The following is a 16912-nucleotide window of genomic DNA, read 5'->3' as shown; positions in this document are numbered from 1 at the left end:
TATTGTCTCAGACATACCCACTCTGGTTACCCCCGTCACTGAATCAATCCATCTCATTGAGGGTCTTCCTCTCCTGCACTCTCCCTCCACCCTATTAAAATGAGTAATCTCCTCCCCAGCAATTGATTGCCTCTGAAAACCTGGAGGATCAGCTATGGATCAGTTCCAACTTGATGACACATAACAACAATAACAACAATCATTGAACTCAAATAATTTTTAATTCTGATTCTCCCATTCCAATTGCATGTTTTGAGGGCTTAGAGGCAATAAATCAAGTGAGTTTATGTATAATTCAGTTATAAACAAAACTTTATTCATATAACATTTCTTTATTTTTTCTTAAGATAAAAATTATCCTGGACAAATGCTCTTCAATTTATGAATTTAAATTGGTAAAAGACTAAATGAACTCTCCTTTACAGTCAAGCAAGGAATAATAGAGGTTTAGCTTCCTATATCATCTTAAGGCGTATTTTTCACAAGTGATATAAATTATACTTCCATAAATCTATGTACTAATTCATGAAATAATTTTTGTATCTGTATATTTAGGGAGCACTGCTGACCCAGTGGGTAAGGAATTGCTTTGCCAGGTAGGTAGGTAGACGGTTCAAATCCAAAGTTGCTCCACTGGAGAAATATGAAGTTTCCTTTACCTTGTATGATTTACATCCAATGAAAACACTTTGGAGGGCAACTATAAGTCAGTTCCCACTCAACAGCTATGAATGAGTGAGAGAGCTATGAATCTGTGTTGTTAGCTATTTATTAATTACCCTACAGAAAGAATTGGCAAAAAACAAGGCTCCAGAAATTGATGGCATACCAGTTGACATATTTCAACAAACAGACATTGCCTTGGATGTCCTCTCTAAGATGTGCCAAGAAATCTGGAGGACAGCCAGCTGGCCAGCTGACTGGAAGAGATCTATGTTTGTCCTCATTCCAAAGAAAGGTGACCCAGCAGAGTGCGGAGATTATTGAACAATATCATTAAGATCACATTTAGGCAAGGAGCTTCATGTCAACAGAGAACCGTCAGATATGCAGGCTGGATTTAGAAGAGGATGTGGTACTAATGATATTTTGACTATGTGGATTGCAACAAACTGTGGCTAACTCTGAGGAGAATGGGAATCTCAGAACATTTGATTGTGCTTATGTGAAACTTATACTTAGACCAGGAGGCAGACGTCAGAACAGAGCAAGAGGACACTGGATGGTTCAAAATTTGGAAGGGTGTCTGCCAGGGATGTTCTCTGGTTCCATACTTTTCAATCTGTATGCACAACAGATCATCTGGGATGATGGGCTGTATGAGGAGGAATGTGGCAGCAGGATTGGAGGAAGATTCATCAACAACCTGCATTATGCAGATGACACAACCCTGCTTCCTGAAACTGAGGAGGACCTGAAGGACTTTCTGGAGAAGGTCATGGACCTTCAATATATACTGAATATATATATTGAAGCTCAATATTAAGAAAATAAAGATTCTCACCACTGGGCCAATCCGTAGCATCATTATGAATAGTGAAGAGATTGAGATTGTTAACAGCTTTAGTCTGCTTGGCTCCACAAACAACTCTCTTGGTACCAGCAGCCAGGAAATCAAGAGACAAATTGCATTGAGAAAGTCTGCTGTCAAGGACATCTCCAGAGTGCAGAAGAGCAACAATGTAGATCTGGAGACAAAGGTGCACGTGATCCAGGCTATAGTCTTCTCACTTGCTTGCTATGCATCAGAGAGCTGGACAATGACCAGGGATGATATAAAGAGAACTGATGCCTTGGAGCTGTGGTGCTGGAGAAGAGTATTGAATATAACGTGGAATGCTGGGAGAACAAACAGATTTGTCCTGGAGAGGATGAGACCAAGCTGCTCCTTGGAGGCAAGAATTCTGAAGCTTCCTCTGATATAAAATGGACCTGTTGCAAGCAGGAACTAGTCCTTAGAGAGGGGCATCATGCTTAGAAGGGTGGAGGGACGAAGAAAGTGAGAGAGACCATCAATGAGATGGATTGATACAGTGACTGGGGTAATGAGGGTATGTGTGTTGTCGACAGTAAAGTTGGCTCAGGATAGAGCAGGTTTCAGGGCTATTGTGCATAGGGTTGCTATAATTCATAAGCGACTCAACAGCACATAACTATAACAACAACAATTGAGCTCCCGTGGCCTAGTGGTAAGAATGCACTGCAATCACAGCAACACACAGTTCAAATCCTGCAGCTGTACTGCTGGAGAAGGATGGGCTATCTCCTCCCATGCTAGTAACTGTGACTGAAAACCTGCTGGAGCATCAGCTATGGATGGTTTCCAATTTCATGATACACAGTAATAACATTGAAGGGTAACAAATAAACACATTTCAAATTTAGAATTAGTGGTTTTAGTAAATTTATAGTGCAATCATTACTACGAGCTAGTTTTAAATCATTTTCATTATCTCACAAGATCCTTATTTTCATTATGAGGTTAATTTCTGCACCCAATACCAGGACTAAGAAAATTTCCTGCACTATGCATCTCTATACATTTCCCTGTACTGGATATTTCATGTGGATCACCTTTCACAATATATAACATTTTGTTTCTTATTTATTTTATTTAGCATATTTTTTATATTTAGACATCAAAGATCTACTGTTCATAGTATTTCAATGAGTTCAGCCAACTCAACAATGCATAAGAACAATAGCATGCATGTTGTAGTATGTTTTGGTTGTTGTTATGTGCCAATGAGCTCCAAACACTAGTGTCTGCTTACAACTCTTCCTCCTCTCTGTGTCTCCCAGTACAAGGGCTCAGTCTCTGGCACCATATATGCTAATCTACCTGTGATCTACTTAGGGTTTACAAAGACCTGTTATTTTGCAAGTGATGGTCAATCCTTTTTCCTAGTCTGTCTTAATTTGGATGCTCAGCTTTAGAACAATATCTGACACACAAAAAGTTTACTCAGTAAGAGCAGATGAAAGACACTTTTCCATTACAAAATAACCAATAGATTCAATCTTAGCCCCCCTTCCCTTTGGCAGGTGTGTCTTGGTTTCATCCCCCCACCCCACCCCAGGCCACTCTCCCCTGCTTCACTCTGCTGGCATCCCCTTCCGCCACCTCACATCCCCTGCTCCAACCTAGCCAGCACGTCCCTTCACCCTCTCCATAGTCAATCTTTGATATGGTGGCTTAGGTCTCAAGTCAATTCTTTGAGTCTTTGTGCTGCTGCTGGTTTCTCTGCTGCTGTAGGACTCTTGTGAGTTTGGGAGCTCTAAGTCCAAACCCCACTCCTCCATTACCTTCCTGTTTTTTATAACAGTAAGCTTATACAATATTTTTCCTGTTCTGACTTAGTTATCTCATTCAATATCATCTCTAGACTTATCCAGCTTGGGCAGCATTTCACAAGTTATTAATTCCCCCCACACACAATGATTTGTAATACTTCATTGTGTGAAGTATTATTTCTTGATCCATGTATTTGTTGATGACTCTATCTCTTGGTTATCACGAATAATGCTACAATAAACATGAGCATGCACATTTGTTTGTGTTGGAACTTTAAATTTTTTAGGGAATATTACCAATAATGGATTAGCTGAATCAAATGATACTTATATTTTCAAATTTTTGAGGAAACACTGAACTGTTTTCCATAGGGGTTTCACCATTTGATGTTCCCATCAGCAATGTATGAGAGTTCCAATCTCTCCCCATCCTCACCAGCATTTATTATTCCTGCCATGTTGGACTTTACTATTGTTGCTGGGGTGAGATGATATCACATGTGTTGTTTTAATTTGCATATCATTAATAATCTTCAGCATTTCTTCATGTATTTGTTGGCTGTCAGAATGTCTTTTTGGTGAAGAATCTTTTCACATCTTCTGCCAATTTTGTAATTGGGTTGTTAATCCCTTTCTTTTCGAAGTACTGGAGTATTCTGTAAATTTTAGATATGGCTAGTAAGCCAATGAGCTTTGGTGGCCTAGCGGCAAGAAGCAGTACTGCAATCCCAAAGGCACACAGTTCTAATCTATCAGTTGGTTTAGAGAAGAAGGATGGGCAATTTCTTTCTGTTTTAACTGCTTCTGAAAACCCACCAGCATGTCAACTCTGGGTTGGTTCCAATTCGATGGTACACACAACAACAACAAAAGTAAGCCAATATAATATTGAACATAACTGGTAACAACAAATCAGACAGTGGAAATGTTGCCTGTTTCAAGTTTTAAGAGATAAATGTAGTTTTCCACCATTAACTTTGTTCTCCCATTTTTCATTAGTTTTTGTATAGTCATTCATATACATTGTGGTTCTTTTTTTTTTTCTTTTGTGGTTCTTTTTTGGTTTTTTCGTAAGTTAAGGAGACACTGTAGGACAGAGTAGAACCATGCCATGAATTTTCCAACATTTTGTTTTCCCCCAATGACACATTTGTTATTCACATTGTGTTTCATCTGATCATTCCCATACATTGTGTCCTATAGAACTAATCACCTTTGATCTATGCCCACTATTACTCTTTCTTTTCCAAATCACACTGAGTATTTTCTAATTCCTTACTCTCTCTTTGCCCATCAAAATCTGTAACCCAGTGACATCCTCTTCAACCTTCTTTTTCCTCCCTTCCCTCTTAAGACATTTATATACATTTTACTAGTTATTCTTTCATTTTTACAATAATGGTCTTTGCAGTATTTCTCCTGATGAAACCGAGTTAGTTAACTCAGCATAATGCTCTCTAGCCTCTCTCATGGTACATAATATTTTTGAAATTGTGGCGCCTAAGTGCTATATAGTATTCCATCATATGAATGTACCACAATTTCTCAATCCAGTTGTTTGTAAACGGACATTTGACTGTTTCCATGTTCTTGTTATTGTGAAGAATGCTGCTACATTCAGTGTGCGAGTATCCTTTTGTGTCTCAGTTCTAATTTCCTTGGGGTATATTCCCAGTAGTGGAATAGCTGAGTCATATGAAATTTCTATGTTCAGCTTTTTTAGAAAATGTCACACTGCCTTTCAAAGTCTTTGTACCAGTTTATGATATGATACCATCAACAATGTACGAGAGTTTCAATCTCTCCACATCCTCTCAGACATTTGTTGCTTGCTGTCTTGATAAACTTGCCACTGCTGCTGGGGTGAGATGGCATCTCATTTCAGCTTAGATTCACATCTCCCTTATTATCAGTGTTTTTGAGCATATTTTCTGGTGTCTATTGATCATCCAAATGTCTTCCTCTGAAAAGTCTCTCCATATCTTTTGCCCATTTTGGTGCTGGGTTATCAGTCTTCTTCTTGTGGAAGCCCTGTAGTATTCTGTAAACTTTCATTATGTGACTCTTGTCTGAGATGTCATTGACAAATGTTTTCTACCTAAGTCAGTAGGTTTTCTTAGAAAAAGATTTTGACCATTAACTTTAAAAAATATTTTAAATTATCACCACTAACTTTTGCTGTTAGATGAAAATGTAAAAAAAAAATACGGTGTTTATCAGGTTAGGGAAAATTCCATTATTTTCCTACCTTGTTGAGTGCTTTAACTATGAATAGGTGTTGCATTTTTGTCAGATTTATTTTTCTAGAATTATTGAGATGATTAGGGGACTCTGTTGGCCTTGTCCATAGAGACTTAAATTGCTAATGTAAAGGCTGGGCTTATTTGATGGTTTGAATGTTCCAGCGACTCGGAGAAATCTGCAGTTTGATTGATAGCCTCAGAAACCTGCTGGACAGTCAGGTATGAATGAGCTCCACTCAATGACAAGAAATTATTAAAATTATCATGTATTTTCATCCCCTATTTTCTCTATTAATATTTTATCTTACATTCATAGATGTCAGATGTTAAACAAACCTTTTATTTCTGGGATACTTAAACATGGCCTATAATAATTACTGTATGTTACTGAGTTTGACTCACTGATTTTTTTTTTTAATAAAATTTTTATTGTATACCGGTTTACTTACAAAGTTCTTATACATTGTTTTTCACACAAACTTGTTCCCATTTCCTTTTCCCACCCCTCTCTCCAGCCATCAAATTGTGCAGCTCTATGATTAACCACCTCCCCTCCACCCATCCTTACCTCTCTCTGCCCACCCCCATCCCTTAGATCCTCTTACACATTTTATTAGTTCTCTTTCTATTTCTACAATAATGGTCTTATATAGTATTTGTCCTTAGGGGACTGAGTTAGTTCACTTAACATAATGCTCTCCAGTCCCTCCCAAGTTAGATAGTAATTTACAAAATCGTTGCTCCTGTATGCTACATAATATTCCATCATGTGAATGTACCATAATTTCTTAATCTATTTTATTGTCGTTGGACATTTGTGCTGTTTCCTTATTCTTGTGATGGTGAATAACACTGTAATATATACTGATGTACAAATCTCCATTTGTACATCAGTTATCATTTTCTCAGGATATTTCCAATTTTGGAATAGTTGGGTAATATAGAATTTCTATGTTCACCTTTTTGAGGAACGCCAAACTGACTTCCAGAGTGGCTATCCCATTTTACAATCCTACTAACAGTGTATGTTGTTGTTTTTGCTAGGTGTTAGGTCCAGCACAACTCATAGTGACCCTATGAACAAAAGATCTGAACACTGTTCTATCCTGTGACATCCTCACACTTCCTGACACAAAAGAGCCCATTCCAGTAGGCACTGTGTCAATCCACCTGGTTGACGGTCATCTTCTCCTTTGTTGACCCTCTACCCCTCCCAGCATCATGTCCCTTTCGAAGGAAGAGCACCTCAAACTCAAACTTATTCTTAAGATAATCATGAAATTAGGATGGAATTGATTCAAGATTGTATCTTGGTTCCTATGAACTTATTTTGATTTTCTTAGGCCTCGATTTGAAATTGCATATGAGTCATTGATGATCTGACCCACAGGCTGCCCCTGGCCTAGTTTTGACTACTGACTGAGTTTCTCCAAGGATTTCTTCCACGAATGCAGTCCATCTGTTTCCTTTGTAACCCATAAGGTGAAATCCATGTGTAAAGTCATATTTTTTTAGAAAGAGTATTAGCAATGAATAAATCATTGTAATTACAAAATTCACTCATTCTTTTTTCCAGCTTTGTTTCTATCACCAAGCCCATATTTTCCAATTACTGTTCCTTTTTCACTGGTTTCTACTTTTGCATTCTAGTCATCAATTATCATTAACTCATCCTGATTGTAAGAGTTCCTATCTTGCCTCATCCTCTCCAACATTTATTATTTTCTGCCCTGTCAAATGTTGCCAATGCTGCTGGAGTGAGAGATTTTGATCTGCACCTCTCTTATTGCCAGTGGTTTTGAGCATTTCCTCATGTATCTGTTGACCATCTGAATATCTCCCTTTGTGAAAAGTCTTTTTATGTCTTTTGTCCATTTTGTAATTGTGTTATCAGCTTCTTTTTGTTGAGGTTCTGTAGGATTGTGTAAATTTTTTATATGAGACTCTTGTTTGAAATGGTATTGCCAAGTGTTTTTCCCTAGTTGGTAGATTTTCTTTTCACTCTGTTGGAAAATGTTTTTGATGTACACAGAGGTTTAATCTTTAGAAGGTCTCATTCATCAGTTTTATCCTCTCCAGGGTGTGCATTTCTCATTGTGTTTGGCAGTCTCTTTATACCATAAACTAGCTCATCTAGGCTTGATCTCAGTTGGTCCCTTAAGAAATTTTTGGTTTGAGGCCTTACTCCCAGGTCTCTGGTCCAGATTCAATTGATTTTTTTGTGGCTTACAAATATTTTATACAATAGAGGTGTTTTTATTTTTTTTTTAATCTTTATTCATAAGGAAGGGGTCCTAGGGTCACAATGGTTAAAGAGTTCACTGTCTAACTGATTAGTGGTTTGAGTCTAAAGCCTCGATATAGGAGAAAGCTGGCAGTCTGCATCTTCTAAGATTTGGAGCTTTGGAAATAAATGGTGCAGTTGTGTTCTTTCCTTGAGTTTTTTTATGAGTTCTGAAATGATTTAATGACATATCTTTTAGGGGGCAAAGTTATATATTTTTGACGAATACGGACCTTTTATTAAATATTTCTTCTTATATCCTTCTTGTACTTTAGTATCAGGGTAACATTCATTCAATGAGGAATGTTATTACTTCTTTTTATGTCTAAGTCAGATTTAGTAGTTGAGTCAATCATTGTCTTTTTCAACTCTGGAATTTCCATTTGGGTTTAAAACATAATTTTCTTCGTTTATTATGAGTCTTCATTTCACATATAATTTTAATAATATCATTTTTGCCACTCTCTAAACATTATTTTCATATATTGAACATCTGTGTACTTTCAGAAGCAGTCTAATTTACTGCCTTCTCCCCTTTCATATGAGATATGTGTTTCTATTTCTTTTCATTGTCATAATTTCTTTGTTGTTGAAAACTGGAATTGTTAGTTGATGTGTGTGGGTTATAGCTGTATAATCTGTTTTCACCTTGGTGTACTGTCACTGACAACTTGCTCAGTATTTTATTTTATTCTAACTTTTAAGTTTGGCTTCCTAGTAGTAATTTCCTAGTCACTAGAACTTATTACTTGTTGCTGACTAGGTCTAGATTGTTCTCAAAGATCTCACACTTCTCTGACTTTTGTTAATGTGTATGAAGTTTGGGGGATGTATTGAAAGTTCAGCATGTTTATGAGTCTGCCCTGGTTTTTATTTCTCTACGTGTGCACATGCCTTCATGTTCATCTCAGTTCAACATTACTCATAGGTATTGAGTTGGAATCAACTCAAAGCCAACACTCTAGTGGGCTTCTACAGACTGAATTACACAGAAGTTTCCATCTTTCTCCTGTGTAGCAGTTGGTGGATTTGAACTGCTTTCCTTTGGGTGGACAGTGTGACTCTTTATCCATTAGGTCACTTAGGGATATGTACTATTCTAAAACCCTTTATACTTTACTTTGATGTACATCAACAATTCTAGATTTCTCTTGTTGCTATTTGCCATCAAGTCAACTAGGACTCATAACAACACTATGCAGAGTTGGTCTGAACCCCACTCTATCCTGAGCCAATCTCATTGCTTCTTACAGATCTATTCCCACTATCCCTGTTACTGTGTCGATACATCTCATCAAGGATCTCCCTCTCTTGTGCTGTCCCTCGATCTTTGCAAGCATAATGTCCTTCTCCAGGAACTGGTCCCTCCTGGAAACATGTCAAAGTATATGAGCTGGAACTTCAAAATCCTTGCCTCCAAGAAACAACTTAGTTTCACCTTCTCCAGGACAGACCTGTTCTCTTGACAATCCGTGGTATGGAGTTGTTTATCAAAATATACTATGCCTTACTCATTTTTTTTTAATCTCTGTTACATTTCTAGCTATTTGACAAGTGTGTCAGTTGACTTTCAAACTATCTGTGACATTAATCTCCATTCTTTTACCAATGAGATAGTTGCTGTTTCTAACAATGCCTAGAAACATGAACTTTTTCTCACCCTGGCTCTAAGCGAGGCTATCCCTTTTTTGCAGTGAGAATAGCTGCTGATTTTCACAATTTGTCTTCATTTAGTGGACAATCTCCTCCCGTGTGATTAACTGCTTCTGAAAACCCACTGGAGGATCAGCCATGGGTCAGTTCTCACTTGACAGTACTCAACAACAACAGTATTGCTACTAAGTTGATGATGGTGTTTGGGAATGTTGGAAGTAGTTCCAATGTAAAGCATCACAAACTCCCATTGTTATTACCTAAGGTTTATAGTTTCCCTGAATAAAAGGATCTTAATTCACTGAGTTACATATTTTTCCAGGAACCTGAAATGCTATTTTTTGGCACTTTTTTCCAGTGTTATAATTTAGTTAGTTTTATAATTTCTTACTTGAGCATACAAAATAAAATTGGATATGGAGAATGCATACAACCCTGATGTATATCTTTCTTAATTTTAAACCATTTGATATTCCAGTAGGTAGCGCTAGTGGCCTAGTGGTGAGAAGCTGTGCTGCAATCCCAATGGCATGTGGTTTGAATCTACCAGATACTCCATGGGAGAAGTTTGAGCAATCTCCTCCAGTGTAATTAACTCCCCAAAAAGCCCTCTGGAGGGTCACCTATGGGCTGAATCCTACTTGACAGCAAAAACAAGTGTTTCTTTGATCTGTTTGCACAATAGCTCTTTGGTCTAGGTCTAGGTTTCACATAAACACAATTAAGTCTTCTGGAATTCCCATTTTTTTCTCATAGATAGCTACAGTGTGTTGTCAATAAAGCACAAATAGACATTCTTCCCATATTTTCTGCTTTCAGCCAGGATCCATCTTCCTGATTCCATGGCCTTTTCTAAACCCAGCTTGAATTTCTGATAGTTCTCTATTTATGGTTCTAAACGATTTTCTAATAATCTTCAACAATATTTTGCTTGTCTGTAATATTAATGATATTATTTTATGATTTCCACATTCTGTTGGATCACATTTCTTGGTAATGAGAACAAATGTCAACTTCATACCTGTTCAATCTATATGCTGGGCATGTATTAAATAAGTTGAATTCTTTGAAAAAGAGTATGCCAGAAGGATCAGAGGACTCAAACAACCTATGTTATGCATATGACACAACCTTGTTTACTGAAAGTGAGGAGGACTTGAAGTGCTTTCTGCAGAAGGTCAAAGAATACAATAGTGAATAAAGATTACATAAAGAAACAAAAATTCTCACCAATAAACCAATATGCAACATAATGAGAGATAGAGACCAGACTGAAACTGTCAATCACTTCATCTTACTTTCATGCACAATCAATACCCTTGGTACTGGCCATCAGGAATTGACAGAAGACAATTTGTACTGGAAAAGTCTGCAGTCATGGAACTCTCCAAATTATTGAGATGCAATAATGTCAGTTTGAGGATTAAGATCTGCCTGATTGAGTCCATGGTCTTTTTAGTTATTTGATATGCATCTGAGAGCTATGCAATGAATAAAGATGATAGAAGAATTGATGCCTTTGAGCTGTAGTACTGAAGAAGAATATTGAATATCTCATGGGCTGGCAAAGAAATAAACAGATATGTCTTGGACAAAGTGCTGTCCATGTGTTTCATGGAAGCAAAGATGATAAAGTTTTGCATCATATACTTTGGGCTTATTATTAGGAGACGTTTTTTTCTTGGAGAAGGACATCATGATTGGAAAAGTAAAAAAGAAAGAGGAAGACCTTCAGAGAAATAGATTGACACAGTGCTGTCAATGAACTGAAGGAGTTCAGAGATGATGATGATGGCACAGAATAGGAAAGCATTCAGAACTGTTGTTCATGGGGTCGCCACGAGCCGTGCTTGACTAGATGATACCTAACAACAACAAACAATTTGAGTATAGGTGTTGCTGAGACCTTCATTTCAACTTTTGGAAATTCTGCCCAACCTGCACACTTTTCATCAATTGTTATGAGCCATAACAATGAAGTCACAGAAATTGCTGTTTGTGTAAGATTTTTTAAGAATTTTGATCATTAAATATATTTGGTGTGTTGATTTACTAAGCATTTGGCATTAACAATCATCTCTTATTTGTTTAGAATGTGCTTATTATTCTCAAAATAGGTCATTTTATTAAGTATTTTCCTAATCAACTGTTATTTAAGTGCCTTATACTAGTTGTTATTAGACAACAAGTCATAACTGACCCATAGCTGACCCTCTGGTGGGTTCCCAGAGACCGTAAATTGCATGGGAGTTAAATAAATTTTTAAAGAAATACAATTTTCAACTTAATATGGTGTTTATTTATCCTGAAGCACAGCTATTTGATTCTTTGTTAATTGTTTTGTACTATCTTTGTAGAATGTAGAGATTATTAAGGGAAAATTTTCTGAAGCTCCCTTTTACCTTATGCTCTTCTTCTATTCATCTCTGATTACTGGCTTTTCTGTGACACTCTTATCAAGGACACCCTTCAACTAATTTTCACACCTCCCTCTGTACCATCTGTGTTCAGTCTTTCCTTTTACATTTCTTTTTACTCATGTATGATTGTATTCTCTTTGTAGTTGTAAGAACTAATACTGTTTTAAAATAACACTTAAACCCCTTTAAAATCTCTAGCTTAAGGGGATAATAGAATGGAAATACTGCCATGCTACTTTGACATAGAGTTCTTTGTACTCAGGCCTGGAAAATTTGTCCTGATCCTTCTCATCCACATGATGAAGGGGCTGAACTATTCAATGCTTGCTCTGCAGTTTTACGATATTTGTGGATTTGAATCCTTCTATTAATTCTGAACTATATTTAATAGATTTAGTCTTATACATTAAAATGAATATATAATTAAGACACACACTTTTTACCAGGTGGCTTTCAGTAAAATAAATGAGAACTGCTTGATTTTTGTAACTGTTAGGTACCATCAAGTCTACTACAACTCATAGTCTCCATATGAACAACAGATCGACCCTTTATCCTCTCTTGCACTGTTGTTAGGTACCATCTAGTTGGTTCTGATTCATAGCAACCCTAGGTGCCATAGAACACGGCACTAGCTGGTCTTGGGACATTATTACAATCACTGTTATGCTAAGGTCCATTATTGTAATCACTTTCCCAATCTAGCTCATTAAGTATCTTCCTCTTCTTACTGACATATACTTCAGCAAGTATAATGCCCTTCTTCAGAATCTAAACCTTCCCGATAGCATGTCCCAAGTGAGTGAGACAGTCTTGCCATCCTTGCTTCTGAAGAGCCTTCTGACTCTTTCTGACTCTTCTATTTCTTTCACCACAAATTAATTTTTCCAGTATGCTCAATGCTCTTTTCCAACATCATCGTTTACATGCCTAAGTTCATCTTTAACCTTCCTTATTAATTTTCAAATTTTTACATACATTTGAAACAACTGATGATATCCTTATTTGGGCCAGTGGTACCTAAGACCTTAAAGTGACATATTTGTTATTTAGTACTTTAAAGGGGTATTTGCAGCAAATTTGTTCCATAAATATAAAAAAGAATTTAAAAAGTTGCTGTTGAATCAATCTGGTAATATTGGTTGCACACGTAAATATGTGCTAGTGACTAATGTTTTGGAAGTAGATTATCATGATTTTCTTGTGAAGCACCTCTGGGTGAACTCCAACCTCCATATTTTCATTAACAACCAAATATAATAACTGTGTACACTCGAGGAATGGTGTATATACGAATCAGTTCCTCATTAATAATATTGTCCTAGGAAGTGAGGTTCCCAGAACTGAAAGAAACCTTTCTTTTCCGTATCTGTTTTCTCAGACACAAACTGCCTACCAGAAATGGTTATGAGACAGCTTAGGGTGTTTGTGGAACAAAGAAAACAGTGATGAGAATCCTTAAAACACTTGTGGCCAGAGCCAGATATAACCAGAATTGGTTGTAATATATGATACTTGGTACCCCAGGAACCTCTGCATCAAAACCTTGCCGTGTGCACCAGATTCTCCATTTCTTTATTACCATGCCACCCAGTAGCACCACCTTATCTGACATTGTTTTGGAAGAGATATAGTCTTCATTGCCTTAGGGATTGCTACATATCCCCCTGCAAGGTGCTTTCTATTTCAATAATTGTTTTTATGTTCTTGAAAAGTTTGATCTCTCACTCTGTCATCTGTCGTACTTGATAGTGGGAGAGAGGACCTTTTGCTTAAAGGTGGCTCTGCAGCAATTAGAGGCCAGAAGTTTCCATTTTTGCAGATGAGGAGAGCTTTGGAAAAGGTAACGAATTGATAGGCAGGGTTGCAAAGTAGCTAAGTGTGAGAGCCAGAAATGGAACCATATACTCAAATAGTCTTCCATTTCCTAACCCCCCACAGTCTTTACTGCTATCTTGTCTTGCTCTATTTTTAGAAACACATCTAGTCCATTTTTGGTTGTGCTAATTATTCAGTGTGTATTAAATATCACTGGGAATATTGAGACTGAAAGAAATTGCAGCATATTTATTTAAAGTGCATGTTCTAAACACATGCTCGGTTTATAAATGAGTCAAAGTAATACTTCAAAAGGCATCACAAAAGAATATGTTGTTATATTAAATATAATCAATATTTTATAAACTTGTATTAATTCTAATTTGAAATATTTCAATCAAATGTATTAATGTCCTTACTAGTTGTGTGGGAGAATAAATAAGGGATTTTTCCTTCCTCCATTTTCCTGCTTTTTTAAAATTTAGATTTAAAGTTACTCTTGGTTCCTTTGTTTCATCTAATTAATAAGATTTTACCTAACGGGCCTTGGTTGTGTAAGATTTAAGTGCTCCACTACTAACTGAAAAGTAAACCCTATGCGGCAGTTTTACTGTCGTATCCTTATGATTTGGAATTGATTCGATGGCATCCGTCAACAATAAGCACCCTTTATTGAATATCTCCTATGTGTCAGGTACCATTCCAGATGCTTTACAAATAGAATATCTAACTCTTGAAATAATCCTTCCACGTAGGCCTTCCCTTGTATGGCATAATTGTCTCAGACAGGTGACTCAGGATTTCATAGCTTGCAGATAATAGAAACAGCCTTCAGAGTAATAATGTTGACTCTGTAGTTTGTATCTTTTTCATTACCTCTCATATATTCTCCCTGCATACACTCTTCACCGTGTTCAGGAATATTTTCAAGTGTTGGTTGTTTTATTTTATTTGGTCTAGTTGCTGACACTTTTTTGGGGGAACTGTCTCTTATTGATAACCTCCATTTTAAAAAGGATCTAAACAGTGTTGTTCTGAGTTTCTGACCATATGCATGGGATGTTACTGTTGTTGGTTGCCTGTAGGTTGGATACTAAGTCATTGAGACTATAGGTGTGACAGAATAAAATGCTACCTTGTCCTGTGCCATTTCCATGCTTGGTTGGGAATCAGTCCACTGTGTGTGAATCATAGAGTTTTCTGACTGATTTTAGAAAGTAGATTTTTTGTTGTTGTTGTTCATAATAGGTTGGAAAGTCTATGAACCCTGTTCAGTATCATAAAATGCAAGCCTCCACTGGTAGAGATTGATAATTATACTGAGGTGCATTGGTTAGGAATAAACCTCAGATATTGGGCATGAAAGAGGGAAATTTTGTCAGTCAACAACCAATGCCTGTTTAAACATGACTATGAATTTCAATTGTGGTTAGCTGCTACTGAGCTGATCACAGCTCAGAGAAATCCTATGAACACCACATCTGACCCTTGCCTTATTTTGCACCATCCTCATCATCTCTCTTGTACTTGAGGACATTATTACAATCACTATGTCAATCCATGTTGTTAAGGATCTTTTCTTTCTCTTATTCTACATATTTCCCAGCATAATGTGTTTTTCCAAAAAAGTAGTGGATAACACTGAGAAGAATAGCATGAATTAGGTTTAGGAAAACAAGAAGACCAAAAAGCAGCTCTCTGGACAGAACAAAGGAACATTGTTGTTCTTGTTGTTATGTGCCATTGAGTCGCTTGTGACTCATAGTGACCCTATGTACAACAGCCCTAAACTCTGCTCTGTCCTGTGCCAATCGCACCTTCTCTGACACTCCCATCCCAATTATCCCAGTCCCTGAATCAATCCACCTCATAGAGGGCCTTCCTCTCCTGCGCTGTCCCTTCACCCTCCCAAGCATGATGTCCCTCTCCAAGGACCAGTCTCTCCTCACAACGTGTCCAAAGTATGTTAGATGGAGCCTCAGAATCCTTGCCTCCAAGGAGCAGCCTGGCTTCACCTTCTCCAGGACAAATCTGTTTGTTCTCCTAGCAGTCCATGGTATATTGAACACTCTTCTCCAACACCACATCTCAAAGGCATCAATTCTCTTTCTCTCATCCCTATTCACTATCCAACTCTCGGATGCATAGCCCTTAATTGCAAAGACTATAGCCTGGATCAGGTGTACCTTAGTCTCCAGCCTGACATCTGCTTTCTGCCAAGATCCATCTTACATTAGCTGTAATATCCCTAGTTCCACGACCTCTGCACATCTGGCAGTTCTCTGTTGACAAATTGTTCCAAACGTTTTTGGATAATTTTCAGCAGAATCTTGCTTGCATGTGATATCAATGATATTGTTTGACAATTTTCACACTCTGTTGGGTCACCTTTCTTTGGAATGGGAACAAATATTGATCTCTTCCAGTCAGTTGGCCAGCTGGCTGTCCTCCATATTTCTTGGCATAATGTAGTGAGCACATCTAGGGCAGCGTCTGTTTGTTGAAATAAATCAATTTGTTGCTGTCAACTCCTGGAGGCTTGTTTTTTTTGCCAATTCCTTCATAGCAACTTGAACTTCCTCTTTCATCACCATAGGCTCTTGCTCATATGTTATTTCATGAAATTCCTCTGTGTCAGCCAATTCCTTCTGATACAGTGACTCTGTGTACTCCTTCTATCTTCTTTTGATACTTCTTGGATCATTCAACATTCTACCCAAACCATTTTTAAGTATTGCCACCCGTGGCTTGAATTTGTTTTTCAATTCCTTCAGCTTAAGAAACGCTGAGCGAGTTCGGGCCTTTTGATTTTCTGACTCCAGCTCTCTGCACATGTCATTATAGTATCTTGTTTTGTTGTCCCAAGCTGCCTTTTGAAATTTTCTGTTCAGCTCTTTGTTTTCTTGATTTCTTCCTTTAGCTTTGGCTTCTTGGTGCTCTAATGCGATACTCAGAGTCTCATCTGACATCCATCTTGGTCTTTTCTTCTTCTTTAGCCTTTATAATGATCTTTTGCATTCTTCATGGATGATTTTCAGAACTCATTTGGTGCTCAAGGCTTCAAACCTGTTCCTGAGATGGTTTTGAAATTCAAGTGGGACAGACTTAAGGTCAAATCTTGGTTCCTGTGGACTTAACGTAATTTTCCTCAACTTCAGCTTGAATTTGCATATCAGTAGTTGGTGGTCTGTCCCACAGTC

The sequence above is a fragment of the Elephantulus edwardii genome, unplaced genomic scaffold (genome assembly GCF_000299155.1).
Source record: "Elephantulus edwardii isolate Elephantulus edwardi_28Jun2011 unplaced genomic scaffold, EleEdw1.0 scaffold00240, whole genome shotgun sequence".
In the NCBI taxonomy this organism is placed as follows: Eukaryota; Metazoa; Chordata; class Mammalia; order Macroscelidea; family Macroscelididae; genus Elephantulus; species Elephantulus edwardii.
This window is presented reverse-complemented; position numbering follows the sequence as displayed.